This window comes from Orbicella franksi, chromosome 11, assembly GCF_964199315.1.
Source record: "Orbicella franksi chromosome 11, jaOrbFran1.1, whole genome shotgun sequence".
Lineage (NCBI taxonomy): Eukaryota > Metazoa > Cnidaria > Anthozoa > Scleractinia > Merulinidae > Orbicella > Orbicella franksi.
Genome location: NC_138155.1, coordinates 3,794,473 through 3,809,232, shown reverse-complemented (window position 1 = coordinate 3,809,232; position 14,760 = coordinate 3,794,473). Strand labels below are relative to the sequence as shown.

The 14,760-nt window shown below is 37.8% G+C and overlaps 2 long non-coding RNA genes across 2 annotated transcripts; one reads left to right on the top strand and one right to left on the bottom strand.

The window, feature by feature from the left end:
• Positions 1-645: 645 nt before the first annotated feature.
• On the top strand, positions 646-3,715 carry LOC145502565 (uncharacterized). The gene is made up of 4 exons (XR_014051359.1): positions 646-699; positions 1,184-1,297; positions 2,324-2,405; positions 2,807-3,715. It is a non-coding gene; the product is annotated as an uncharacterized LOC145502565 (long non-coding RNA).
• Positions 3,716-4,611: 896 nt separating this feature from the next.
• LOC145502251 (uncharacterized) lies at positions 4,612-12,875 on the bottom strand. Its single transcript, XR_014051299.1, has 4 exons — positions 12,180-12,875; positions 9,932-11,908; positions 7,767-7,882; positions 4,612-7,154 (listed from the first exon to the last, which is right to left on the bottom strand). It is a non-coding gene; the product is annotated as an uncharacterized LOC145502251 (long non-coding RNA).
• Positions 12,876-14,760: the final 1,885 nt, after the last annotated feature.

Genomic DNA, 14,760 nt, shown 5'->3' with positions numbered 1-14,760 from the left:
ATGCTTACAATTCACTTTAATTGAGACTCCATGAACGGGAATTCAGTGCTCATGTACAGGAAATCGTAGAGCTAAACGCATTTTTTTTTGCAGCTCCCCTGCACATGCGGCTTATTCGCAATTTTTGGGGGGTATCTGCCCTACACCCCCCCCCCCCCGTCCTCTCTCAGTCTCAGCCCCACTTTTTCGACCAAGTTAATTTGATCATTGTTCACGTTTTGAAAAACTTAAACTGAAGTATACATGAATAAAAAAAAAATGCCCACAAAGCAATAACAGGAAATGTGATTTTCCCAATCACACAAAAAAGGAAAAAAAATTCAGTGAAATTTGCATTCGAAAAGCAAAAGACTGGGTCACATTCGATTTGAACTCGACAAAATGTATTTGAATTGGAAATAAATGTTCACATTAATATTCAAATCATTCGTCTTCGCCAACAACGCTTCAATTAGAAAGAGCACAACGACTCTAAACTTTGCAATGTTCTCCAAAGAAACCTGCCGAGTGAACTTAGTTAGGATGAAAATCATTTATACTGCGATTGGTACAAGGCTTGAACAAGAGAGCGCTGTGTTTAGGCGTTGAACTGCAGGCCACCGTTAACTCAGTGAACGCGTAGGATGGCTATGAAAGCACGTGGAAGTTTCACGTCGAAGAAGTTGACAACTTGTTCCGGCGTCTTCTTACCTGCTGAAGGTAAATCAATCTAAACTTTTTTTTATTTACGCAGTTGCTCTCGAAATGCCTTCTTGTGGAAATGTCTCGGAATGAAAAGCTATATCTTTCTTTTCACCAGTATTTTATTAAACGTAATTTGGCATCGTGCTAGTCGCACAAGTCAGCTTCATTTGCATCAATTTATAAAACGTTTGTACATGAGACCTTGGAAATCGGATACGCCATTAAGCATAACAAAGATATTTTACTCAAGAATAAACCTTTGATAATGGACAGAACCACTTGTAAGTATCTCAGAAAAGCAATGAATGGAATTGCGAGGATGTTTGGTGTTCTGCGGAGCGAAACAGTCCTTTTTTTCGTGTCTCCTCCTTCTGAATTAGGGAACATTTTGGCCTTAAATTTATCGAAGACGTCCGAGCTCTGCAAGAGAGAAGCTGTGTGTAAAACGATGTTATCTTAGCTTCCTGGGGTAATCATCAACTTATTATTTCGTAATCAGGCAGAAAAGATTGACTGATGCCGGCTCTCATACAACTGAAGAAAACCCTCACAAACTCTCATGATCTCCGACAAGGAGAGACACAGAAGGATACTGGCGTTCCTCTGACTACAGGTTGGTGCTTGCGTTATGAATATTCCAATTCTTTACAAGCCAGTTGTAGCTGAAGATGTAAATGTTGCTTTCCAAGCATTGACGTAAATCCCTTGTTCTTGTTACCTCTGAAAGGGCTAGAGCCCCATTGCCCCACCCACCCCCCTCCCCTCTCCCATCGGGCTTTCGGGATTGCGGGCGGGCCCCCCGTAAGAAACATGACGTTCTTTATGCCAAGTGATAATTTCTTTGTTGATCAAGCTTGCTTGATCAAGATGGATAGATGACGGTCATGTTGATCTCACCCTAGCTGGATTTGGAACAGTGATAGCTCCTGACAATGGCCAATTCTCTCTATTACACGCGTCTGCGGGTAATCATGGTAGTTCTATTCGTCAAGACAAATATCTACTCCAATGGCTCGATACCCTTTGAGAGAACAATAGTAAAAACAACAGAAACAACGTACCCAGCCCTAAAACAATAACAGCTACTACATTATGACGACAAATAGAATTACAAGACTACGAGAGCTGCTACACTTGTGCCAGGATGATGAATACAACTACCAGCAGAGGGTACTGGCCCTTTTGAGACAATCGCATAACTTGCACATATATTGCAATTTTCAGAGGAGCGGCGCCTGCAAAAGCGTATGTCCACTGGCTTGTGACATCGTTAACTAATTTCCGCCGCATTAGGCAATGTTCCGAGCAGCACTGTTAAGGGTGGACATACGATGCAAGTCTGGTATCGGGTGCAAAACTGAGGACAAAGTGACATAGGGAGACGGGACATTAGTTCATGTTCCTCACGCAATACCTCCCCAGTAGTGACATAATGTGGTGCGTGTAGGGGTGGGAGGTTGGAAGAAGGGAGGGGTGGCTTAGTAGCACTTCAAGAGAGGAGATTGTGAACTTGCTTTCTTCTTCCGCTTTCCTGTGTAACCCCCTATATCTAGTTCCCTGTTTACGGGCATGCAATACTATAGTTACATATCAAATTTTTGTTGTCTGCCTCATCTAACCATCATGTTGTCATTTTTAGGAGAGCAAACTGGGGCTTGAGCTTATGCCTGGCATTTACAGACACCTGGAAAACAAATTGCGTTCTTAATCTACAGGTTAAGGTAAGGGATTAATATTCTTATCTTAGTTAAAGGAATGTACGTAGATGTAGATAAAAACCTTGCCTTACTAGCCTTACAATTAACGTTGCTCCACAATAATCAAAATTCTCACTCCACGAAGTTTTCCTGACTTGTTGAGATGTTGAAAAAGACAAATCATTCCTGTGTTTGTATATTATCTCACAGTTACCGCCAGCTCTGAGTTGTTGTTGTTTTTTCATTCATTTTGTTGGGTGACAGAAATCTTGAAAGCTCTAACCACACATGCAAGTACGTCAGGGTTATGCCTTGACCGTTAAGCACAAAACATCACCATAACTTGTTGGTCATTGATTTCGGACAGGCAAGTTTTATGTATACATTCACAGAAGTATTTACTTATTTGCCTCTTCACTTTCCAGGAAAACTGCAGCCTGCAAGGAACAAGCTGAAAATCAACAGCCCCTTCACGTAAGAGAAAGGGACAACTTGAACTAACAAGGCAAGTTAAAGTGATTAGTTTTAACTTAATGTAGGTTTGGATCTGGTTGTTTTGAAACACTAATCCAGAATATTGTCTCTTGCGGTCTTCTCAAAGATAAAAAATTCCAAGCGAACAAACAAAAAACACGCCCGGGTGAAGGAAGACTCTCCATAAAATTTTCTTCAAACCATGGGTAGTCCATGTGTCCTGTTTGTTACCGCAGTTTGTTTTATATTCCTTCGCACCTAGGGGTGCTCGACGGGGTTGCAAATCGTTTCGGCGGGTGGTCACATTTTTACAGTTGCTTCTTATCATAACACCTCAGAGGGTACGTGTCAAATTGATTTGCAAATAACCAGGAACTATTTGCCAAGAGATGTCTGTGATTCGACTGGCGGTTGGCCAGTGTCACTTGCTATTCATTCATCATCAAAGATTTTTACAGTATGTGCATGTACCTCTAGGGATGAGCCACGCCTCGTATGGACTCTGGTACCGTTCAGGAGGGTCTTGTTGAGTTCAACTGATAGATGAGAATTGGTCAAAATTTTACTAGTCAGCTGAGAAATGACACGTGTTTTAACCGATAGCCGAGATATAAGATGTGCAAAATTTACTGATAGCCTAGAAATGCATGGCTTTAATTTTAAACGATGACTGAGAAATAAGCTAGCCTGCGAACGCAGACGTCTCTTGCGGAACCAAATGACAGCCGGAAATATGTCTACGTTCGCGGGCTAATAAATAGCTGAACAATTTAACTGACAACCGATATTCCAGCACCTTCCCCCTTAGGCTTGATTAGGTTTATTGGGAAAAAAATTGCTGTCTTCCACTCTTCCCCTTACTTTTATATACGGAAGCCTCCCTGAAAAAAAGTTAACTTGTGCAATAAAATGTAATTTGCAACAATTTTTGTCTTTGGGTTTCGTTTGTTTGAAAAGCATTTTCGCCCAAGAACAAAGTTCTAATGTGTCCTGCATTTAGCCGAGTTAATTGGCACTCGGGTGAGTGTTTAAATTAAGTCGTAAGCTTTAATTATTACAAATTTTTCTAATACACTGGTGTTTTTATTTTCTTGTAGGAGTGAAGAAGTTTATGCACTATAATTTGACGATGCTGTAGAATTGAGACTTAAGCCCTCGTAATTTTTTCCTTGCTTTAGAATTTTTACTCACAAAGTGAAAGTTGTAGAATAAAAAACGCGAAAGCGCTTTGTACATCAATTCAGACTGAAATGTAACTGACATGGAAACCACTGCGGCATATCATGGTTCAGTTCAGAAAAGATTCAACACACGCTATTTGAAGGAGCGAAACTATCAAAAAATATTCTAAGTCTTTTGGTGGTAAAACTGTAGCCTCGTTGCATCTCTTAACGGGAAACGTAACGCGCTTTTAAAAGGAGCCTGCAAATTAGTCAAAAAATAAACTAAGTCTTTTGGCGGGAAAAAAAGGCTGCGATTTTAAATAGAGCCCTGAAATTAGTCAAAAAATAAACTAAGTCTCTTGGCGGGAAAAATCTGTGACATTTGCAAACAGATTTAGCTCGTCAAAAGGTTGCATTTATTTTGACTTGTTTCTTGGCCTCGTTTAAAGTGCAGAAATTTTTCCCGCATCGGCAACCCTACATAGTCAAAATATAGTAAAAGAGATAGCCTACATTTTGACTAGTTTCCAGGCCCTTTTAAAAGCGCATTCTTTTTTGTTGTTCTATGTTTAAATAAAACAAGACTCAATGAATTATTTCAACGTTTGTTTATTTGAGTTTATTAGAACTAAGTGATATACAAGTTGTAACATTTATGAACTAGCCTACGAAAAGCATTCGTGATATTTACAAAGATCAATACAACAAAATAATATAACTAAACATTCTGTTCACAAATAAGTCGCTCAGAAAATAAATATGAAAAATATCAATATAGTAATTATTAAAACGAGCAATAAAACTATAAGTCACCTTTGACTAAAAGTTCCCCTAAACATCGTCATTATAATGAGCCTGAATCGCTGTCTAGAATCAAACTATAAAACATACCAAGAATTCGTTTCTATAACTAAGAGTACTGATCACCGAGGAGCAATACTTGAAAGGCAAATTCCAGAAATTCAAGATTGGCTTTTTACGTCAAACTGTGTCAAAAATTACCTCTGGTTAGAAATGATTTGCTCTTGCTTTGATTTCGTAAATCAAACACGAGAGAACGTGTTTTACCACATTTCCGGACACAACCGAGAGAAGTGTTTAAAATACGAAGCGCAACGGAGTATTTGTGATAAATTTTGACGTGTTTGAAAATGTAGAAAACACTTTCTCGAGTGTTTGATATATGTTCTCAGTCGAAACCAAAACTAAGGAGAAAACGGAGAAATATAAAATCGTAAACATCCATGCTAATTAAGATCAGATATCTACACATGCATCGCTCGGTTGTCATTTCTTTTGTTTTTAACAGAAAGTGACTTCACAAAAATCTTCGTGAAACACTCGAAATTGAATAATCAAACTGTAGTCAAACAAAAGAATGAATTGACAAGTGTCGAAAAAATGGAAAATTATGCGACGCTCCTGTCTTGAAAATTCTCAATGCACTAGATGCGTACCCACGTTATATAAGAAAATTACAGACTGAGAGAAATGTAACAATAGCAATGTTCAAAAAAAATTGTAACCAGAAATTAAGTTACATTTTGATTATCTGAATATAAATTGTTTGCCGCATCAAAATTCATGTGGATAAATTTGCATCATAATACAAAGAAAATCAACATGGCGGCTTTCGTGTGTACGCCGACCTACGCAAGGTCATTCAAGGTCAGTCGAACATAAAGGGATCATTACTGACAATTTTTTGTACAAACGTTAATTCCATTTTTCTAAAATCCGCAATACGTAATTCACTTGAATTCACTTTTGCTACTATGTCCCGCGTAACATAGAGAAAGATGTTTTTCAATGTAACAAGTCTTCTCTTTTGATGAATCCAATGTCTGGCCCGAGGTAGAGAGGCATTCTTCAGAGTTTTCCTAATCAACTGCCACATGCAAATTAAATAAATAAACTTTAAAGCTATCAGACCACGATGACACCAAAGAGAGAACATCTCGATCAAAATTTTCTTTCAGTTACTTCCACTTTCGTTTACTTGCATTTTATTCTTGTAAAAAAAATTGACCAATTCACTAAAACAAAACTTCCAACTCAATCCTCTCCACTATTTCTGGCAAAACACCAAAGGGTGATGTTAAATTTAAAAAGGTTAACCAAGACAATTTAAATTTCGAATTAAAATTTTAAGTACTGACTTTATCATAATGATTTTGTTTGATCTTTTTAATATTAAGTAACCAGCACAAAAAACAAATTTCTCCTTCATTTCTCATTTTTTGCTTGTGGTCAATGGAAGTTTGACTTACAATTGAGAATGCTTCTACGCCCAACCAGACATTTGGGTTTGATATACAAAAATTCTCAAAACGAAAAGAGAACGAACACAAGTTTTTTCAAAAGGACACAAGTTGTACTAATCAGATAATGAAACAAAGGTGTGAATCTTTTCAAAGTAGCACTGTCGAGTGCATTGTAGAAATTAACAGACATTTCTTGCTACACTTCAATGTTGTGTGCAAAGTCGACATTCAGTTAGCATTAATTTTCTATAAAAAATATATGTTTGAAAAATAGTATCATGTTGTAGAGCTCTTTCGTCTTGTAGTGCCACTTTAAATCTATGATATCGACAGTCAGTGTAACCATAGTGACTAGTGGTAATGAGTATTAATATCTTGATAACAACCTTGATCGATCGACAGTACAAAATCGAAAACTCGTCTTTGCTTTTGGCGACAAATTTACCGACCAAAAATTACATGTGCTAAACATCATAAGAAATTTGTTCAAAGGTTACACTTCTGGCAATTTTAACATCAGCGTGAATTTACTATCAATTCTGAAAATCCCTAGGTTTGCATTGGTCTCTAAAATAACGAACACCCCTTTAAAACTATTTCAGAAAATGGCGGTGATCAAAATGTTTATTCAATAAAATAAATTGCGCCAATTTCCTTGTCCGTGGTGTTTACCTTTTTCGTAACTAGTCCGATATGGCAAGGCAACTACGGTAAGTGAAGTTCTCTCCGGCAAATCTACTCATTTGATCAGTCTATTTACTATTACTATTCGATAATTCTTATCTTTGCAGGAATTTCTCTTGATGCAAAGATCCCAATTTGCCTTCATGACCAGATTCCTCTTTCGTTGCCTCCTCGCCTGGTCAAGTTTCCTGAAAATAGAAATGATCAATTCCATGATCAGCAAATTCTCAATTTTTTACAACATGAAAGGTTATAAAGAAAACACTCTATCCTGAATACATAAGTAACTGTTGGTCTTTGACGCGTCACGTAAAATGGGACGCACGCGTGTCTACGCGCGCGAGAGTGGAGAAAATTCGCGAGCAACTTTCTCGAGATTTATCTAGAAAGGTTTATAATTTAAAGTTCTTGACTCTATAGCAAAAATTCCGACAACATAGTGCCTAAATGAGACAAGGAGAGTTAGCAAGGGTTATCTCCACAAATAACGCTCTATGCAGTTAGAAATAGAAATATTGCACGCACCCGTGGTCCCGTTGAAATTTTTAATACCCTCTATAGGGTCTATTTGCACAATTATACCGCTAAACTGTCGTTTAGTTCGCGCCACTTTTGCTCCATTGAGACGAATCAAAATGTTGCTTTTTTGTCGAGTTTCAAGTTGAAGCGACGCTTATGGCGGACAGTTCAGCTGCTCCACGTGTTCTTAAATTCCTTGAGCTACACTTGATATCTGTCCAGCTTAACGTACAAAATTAAAGTATCAATAAAGTAGTGTTTCCCAAAAACAGTGCTTATACCTTCGGTTGAAATAAAGTTGACTTTTCTCCTAGCCTTTTTCCATCTTCTTTCAGCAAGAATATACACTCGTTTTTGTAAGAACAACAGGCCTTCGCACATCCACGAACATTAATTTCTGGAAAATTCAACAGTTTGTCATGAATATGGATAAGAAATTGATCATTACCATTGATCAGCTTGCACGTATTTTCGTCTGGCCAATCAGGAGCCGCGACAGAGAGACATCGCACGTACTAATTACGGTACATCTTTGAAAAAGCAGCGTCCACGTTACGCCGGAGAAATTTGAAGACCCAGCTTCAACGGTTAGGCCTACCGTCCACACTAATCCGTCACAAAAACGGAGCTTTTCGAAAACGCTCTTGAAACCGGAGGAATTTGAAAACGCAGGCTTTGCGTTTTAGCGTGGACGGAAAACATTTTAAAAACGGAGCTTTTCGGAAACGCAAATCCAAAATGATCAGTGATTGTTGAATTTTTAAACTCCACCGGCGTAGTGTGAAAGGTAAACATTTGATGCGTTTTCAGAATGAAACCTCCGTGTTCAAATTTCTCCCGCGTGGTGTGCACGGGTCCTCAGTTGGCTTGCTATTTGAGTTCACCAGGCAATGAGAAAGACATATCACAAGAAACGCACTTTGGCAAAAAAAAAAAAAAAAAAAAAAAATGTTTGCAGGTGATCAGCTTTTGCTCTGCTCATTAGAGGGTAGTCTGTCCATAGTTGTTTCCTTTCCTTCGTTCTTAACAAGCATGCGACAGCTCCGCCCTCCCCTCCCCTCATCCCGCCCTCTCCTCACCGTGGCCTCTTCTCGTCCTTTGTTACACTTTTTGCAGGCGGCATGGAGTAATCGAAACGTTATTTAGCTTTATTATCCGTTATTTTCTTCTAAAATTTACCAGAACCTCACCCGGCCCAAATACGAGGCAAAATTTTTGTCTCCTATAAATCCCAAAATTCCTCTCCGCTTCCCCCTTGCCATGAATTTTACTCAATCCCTACTGGGTTAGTCTGTCCATAGAGCCTCTATTTTGTCTGGAGTTCGTCGAGATTGCAAGCAAAATATTAACTGCAGGAGATTTGGAAAAGCCCGAACGCAAGGAGTGGCCCTGGGGAAAGACAAAATTAGAACTACACTTGTTTACCAACCCATTCGTAACAGCTGATAACCTAAACATTTCAAACAAGACTGTCGTGAAAACAGTTTTTTATCTATTTCATAACAAGTGGATGACAGAGAACCTATTAAAATCCAAGGGGTCTCTTTCGCAGTGAAAAATAAATCGTACTGAAGAAGAGCAGACAGTATGAGGGCTATTTTCTCGCAAAAATCAGAGATTGAGTACAGAGCGAGGGATTAAAACTCACATCTAAGCCATCATTGGAATGGAAAGTCCAACTTTCCTTGGTCAAGGCAGCTTGCTTATCTCAAAATATTAAGGCAATGTTTTCTTAAAAAGCCCAGTGTTAGATTATCTCCTTTCTCTCCCCTCCCCTCCCATAACACATTTCACTCTTAGCTACCCTCCAACTACAACCCACAAGCACAACTAAGCACAACAAAACACAACTAAGTACAACTGTGTCCTCAGTTAGTGCTGTTGGCGCTAGAACAACCAGACACTTTAATAAATGATATGCATGTATGAGTGTATGTATGTCTGCAACAGAAACCTATGAGCTACTGTATGAGGGGTACAGAAGGTTCTCAACTTTCCACTTGCCAAACTTGCCATACCTTGGACTCCTAGTTCCCAATCTTGCCTCCTTTCTGTAACTTAATATGCTGTTACCAAGTGGGATACATGGGGTGGCTATAACAATTGTGGGCCTCAGAAACTTTTGAATCCATCTCAGAAACTCAGAAACTCAGAATCCTTTGTGATGAGTCCTGTAAGTCTGTTTTTGTGTTTCATTGAGCGCAGATCCAGGTCACAAACCTGGAGTTTCAAAACAGGACTTGCCAACATGTTTTGAATTTTAACATCTGCCACCCCGTTATTTATTCTTAAATATTACTGACACAACATTACAAACATATAATTTATTTCTGACCCGCTGGTGAAATAAATTCAGCCCTCCCCCCATACACAGAGAGAGACATTGAAACTCAGCATGACTCATAATTGGACAAATTGCCATAGACCATCAAATAAGCAATCTTACCTGGCAGGTTTTACCCCCGTATTTCATTTGCCAATTCACCTATTTATCAATCTGGGAGGAGTAAAGCAGCGCAGGACTTAAGTGCTGACTGTCCATGACCACCAGTGAGTGTCCAACTGAGACACCTCTGAGCTAGAAGAAAAGTACATTTAATAAGTACCTGTTTGGGATAACAACCAAATGTAATATCATGATAGAAATAAAAGCTAGTCTGACCCCTAGGTTTTGATTGAATATAAGATGTCAGCTTCTCTGATCGTCAGTTTCTGAAGCAATAGAATACTGCAGTGGTGTTTCTAACCCCACTGGCAGTTTACAGTAGCCCTTTTAGCCAGCTGCAGCATGACTGACAGTTTTCACCACCCATTGATATGGTACGAATAAATACATACAAGTCAGGAACACATGATCAACTGGGAGGAAGAGGATTCAAATCCCATCAGGGACTCAGTGTTTTCAGCTTCCCACACTTGCGACATAATGAACACTTCATATCTCTTGTGCAATATATGACACAAAATTAAAACTATCACCTCAGTGGAACCCCGCCAGGGTACAGACAGCTATTTTACAAAGGTAAATGTTGTGTGTTTCTACACCATGCTTGCAGGATGTTTTCTAACAAGTAAGCCTGAGAATTGTGAAAATTGTCCCACTCTAACTGATAAAAACTCTTAAAAGTGCTTTTAAAACCCTCTATAACTCTTCCACTTACATGTATAACAATTTGAGCACATCTGATCAGTTTCAAAAAGTTAGATTCTACTACTAAAAACAGTTAATCAATCATTTAGTTGTTTATTTGTAATAGTGTAATAATGGACTGAGTAGAGTGCAATTCAGGAAGTAATGGGGTGAATAATTTCAAAATCGGATGAGCATGTAACACAAGGCCCATTTGAAATTACAAGCATAATTACTCTCTGAATTGTACGACACAAGGTCCAATTACTAATTGATCATAAAAAGAACAAAATTTTGAAATTAAAGTCTTTTGAGAACTTCTTTTGATTGAAAAAGTGACAAGCGCCTTCCATAACTGTAGGAAATATTGAAAAAAAAGCCATTTAAGTGTGCACAATTGATGTACGAATGGCGAAGGTATCCAACTACAGGTATCCAATTAAAATTGTTGAAATAGATCCGTTTTCGCCTTCATGCAATAAAAAAAATAGATCGAAAACCATTCAGTGGATAAAGTCAAGAAATTGTAATCTTTAAGGAAAATAAATAGAAAAGACACTTCTTCAAGTTTTATGTTTGCGCATTTTCCCAGACTGCAGATATTTGTCGAGATGTTTCGCAGAAATTTACAGAGCCCAGTATGGAAACGCCATGTTGGTACACCTCTGTGGTGCACCAATATGGTGGCCAAAAAAATAGTGTAAACATCTGGAACTTACTTTGGCTATCTAGGCGACTCATTATCTGTACTGAACAAACAAACATTTATACATTAAGCACTTTTCCTAACAATCTAATTAGTTCTAAAAAAGCTAAAAATCATGAGATAGGTATATATTTTTCAACAAATGCAATTGTAGCTTTGTGTCACGCATTGGCATAACTCTGAAATACGAAATACACTGGTTTTCAAATGAAGCACACTATTGAGCTGTAACATTGAAAACAGATATAAATTTACCCCCTCTTTAATGCCTGATGGGGATAGAAATTTTGGCGGCTCTTTAGTTTTCAATTTTAGAAAATGATGGCATCACATGAAAATGATCTATTGGATACCTGTAATTGAATATCTTTGCCATTTGTAGGTTGATTACATGACAAATAGCTGTGCAGAGAACCAATCACGATTGAGAATTTTGTTATAGATACAATTAGAAATAATATCAAATATCATAATAATTTTGGTCTAAATATACTCATATTGTTCTTTTCCTTTGCTGTTCAACCAGAGACTGCAGCTTCTAAAACTCTTTCCAGGTGTCAAGTTCAGCCTTTATCCTTTCAATAACACTATGGAACAAGATCTCCATGTGAGAATTTCTACAGATTTTTGACTTCATTCAAACTGTCAAAATATAGGATAAGCTGCAGTTAATAAAATACAATACAATACAATGCGTGGAGCACCTGACCCATATCTGAGAGGTCATGGATTTGATTCCCGTCAGGGACTCAGTGTTTTTCTTCATCTCATATATACTCATGACATATTAAACATTTTATCTTTCACATACCGGTAGTATGTACATTATCAACTAAAACACAAGCTCATAAGTTATACCTGGTTCTTTCTTTCTCTGCATAATGTGAATAGACAACATTTCACTGTCCATGTAGGCACAAATTCTCAGAACTAACCTAATGTAATAAAATGAAAACACTCGTACAGCCTGAGAAAAACATACTACACAGTTCAATAGCTTGGGATTAGTAGCACAGTATCAATGACTAGATAAAGCAGGTTATTTCCAAATTATGGTTGTGTAAATTGTTGAAGGAGGAGGGAAACTTTCTTTATTTTTTTACTTTTTTTAGTAACATGAAGTTGATGGTTATTGCACCTGGTTCAGTAAATTTCAAAAATCCAAATGACAATTATATATATTACACAACATACCTGACCTCTTGGGGGGCAATTACTGTGTTTTCAGTTTAAAATAATTCCTTTGATGGAAAGACCAAAAATTGCCCTCTCCCTTCTGATCCAGAATTAACCCATTTTTCAAAACTTTACCCAAATCCCCAAGTCTATGATCACTCATGAAAAAGGCACAAAACAGTATTAGTTGCATTTCGGCATGGAGCATAGAAAATGCCAAGTGTAACCAGACTATGACATGTAATGATTGGACGGACCACTCAATATTGTGTTTGTTGCCTTAAATAACACAATCTTGCTTGAAAATGTGAGCATATTTTCTTTAAATTTCACCACTGACCTTTGTCAAAAAAGATGCACCCTCCCCCCCCCCCAAAAAAAAATTAATGATAAAATTTAACTAGTAGTAATTAAAGATTTTAGAAATGCATTCAATGCCTTCAGTTATTATACCTTTAATGATTTTATTAGCTGAATTTCAATTCCTGTCTATTGTTAAATTAGTCACTACAGTTCTTTTTTTTTATTTTTTATCAACAACCGAAGTTTTACAGACAGATATAACAAAATGGTAAAGTCCATGCCAGTATTTTCCTGTGGTTTTCTGGTTAGCAAGTAGAGATCCCCTCTATAAACTACAATTTGTTAATACATGTACGTTCTGTAACAGCACCTGAGTTTCCATAGACTCACAAGTATATAGACTCACACATTTAATAGAACTAAAACATTTGCATAAATTTGCTTTCAAATTTCACGCTAACTATTTTTTACATAATTTTACTGGTAATTTGTAAGCATAAAAACAAATTGGTAAAAGTATATTTTTTACATACGTTATTCTAAGCTGCTGGAAGCACAAATATCAGTTAACATTTGCAATCACATGCTCTCTTAATTGTAAACAAACGTGGGAAACAAACTCTGTGCGACTTCGAATATTTCTGCTGATAAATAAAATAGACAGCATTGTCACTGTCGTTCCTTGGTTCAGGATTATTCTCTCATAGATCTCAGAATACTTTTCCATCAATTCCAAACAATAATCAACTGAATACAAACTGAACTGTTTGTCACCACATTGAAACTAATCAATAAATGGAATCAAATACAGCCAATTGAAATATAGCTGTTTTCCATGGGTAACATTCCAAAGCCAAGGCAATTCAAAGTCGTGTTCGTAAACGTAGCGGTAATAAATACTTCTACTTAGTCTAGTCATGTAACCAAAAGCAAGCCATCTCGCATCCCAGTGAAACAGGCCATGTTTGTGTTGATTTGCCCAGCCCAGAATCATAGTTACAAAGGTCTACAAACAATCGAATGATCAAGAAACAAAAACAGACTCGTGTGCACGTGCTTTGCGATGATGTCATTTGTTTTTGCCCCTGCTGCGGCAGGTATATTTTGCAGGTTGCAGGTTGAAATTTAATTATGACTGGAAAACCGCTGGCACTTAAAAGAAACGTACAGGTGGTAGACTTACTGTGACTGTTACATGACGCTGTTTACAATTGCTCAGAAAGGTGGCTTCCCCCTAAGTGCTAAACTGGCCGAAGCGATGGGAGGAGAGTACATTCCCATGATTTTAAGCTTGTAATCGGTTAAAATCTTATATTATTTCATTTCTTTATTTATTTGCTTCATTTGTGATGGCAATCTTCTGTTGATGAGGGAAGACCTGAGCCAAATCTGGAATCGATGGAAACATCTGTGGAGCGGCCATCCAGATGGCTTTGAAGAGATCTCACTGGTCTCAGCATGTTGATCGATAAGTACTTATAGCGGATCGATCGTGTTTTCACTATGTGAAAGAGGCAAACTACTTTATGTAAGAACCCCTGACGAGTGTATAGGTTATTAATTATTTTTAGTGCCAGTGGTTTTCCAGTTATAATTAAATTTCAACCTGCAACCTGCAACCTGTGACCTGCAAAATATACGTCTGCCCCTGCTGTGGGGAGGCCAATTTTGCATCCTAGACCGGTTTTCCCATAAAACCTCAATAGTCTGCATTAAGACACTGGACTGTGTTCTCCTCTTCGTCGATCGCAATAAATCAACACAGCTTTCATCCCAACCTTAAAGCCACCGCCTTTGAGGACACTGAATGGTCTCATAACTTGCATGTCTCCAATACCTATCACTCATAACAAGGGGAAAAAATATTTTGAACTGATATTTCTAGGGATAAATGGCACTAAGCCATTAAACAAGAAAAATGGATTTCGATGGTTTTCAAGCTTTTCTTGCCTCCTGGATG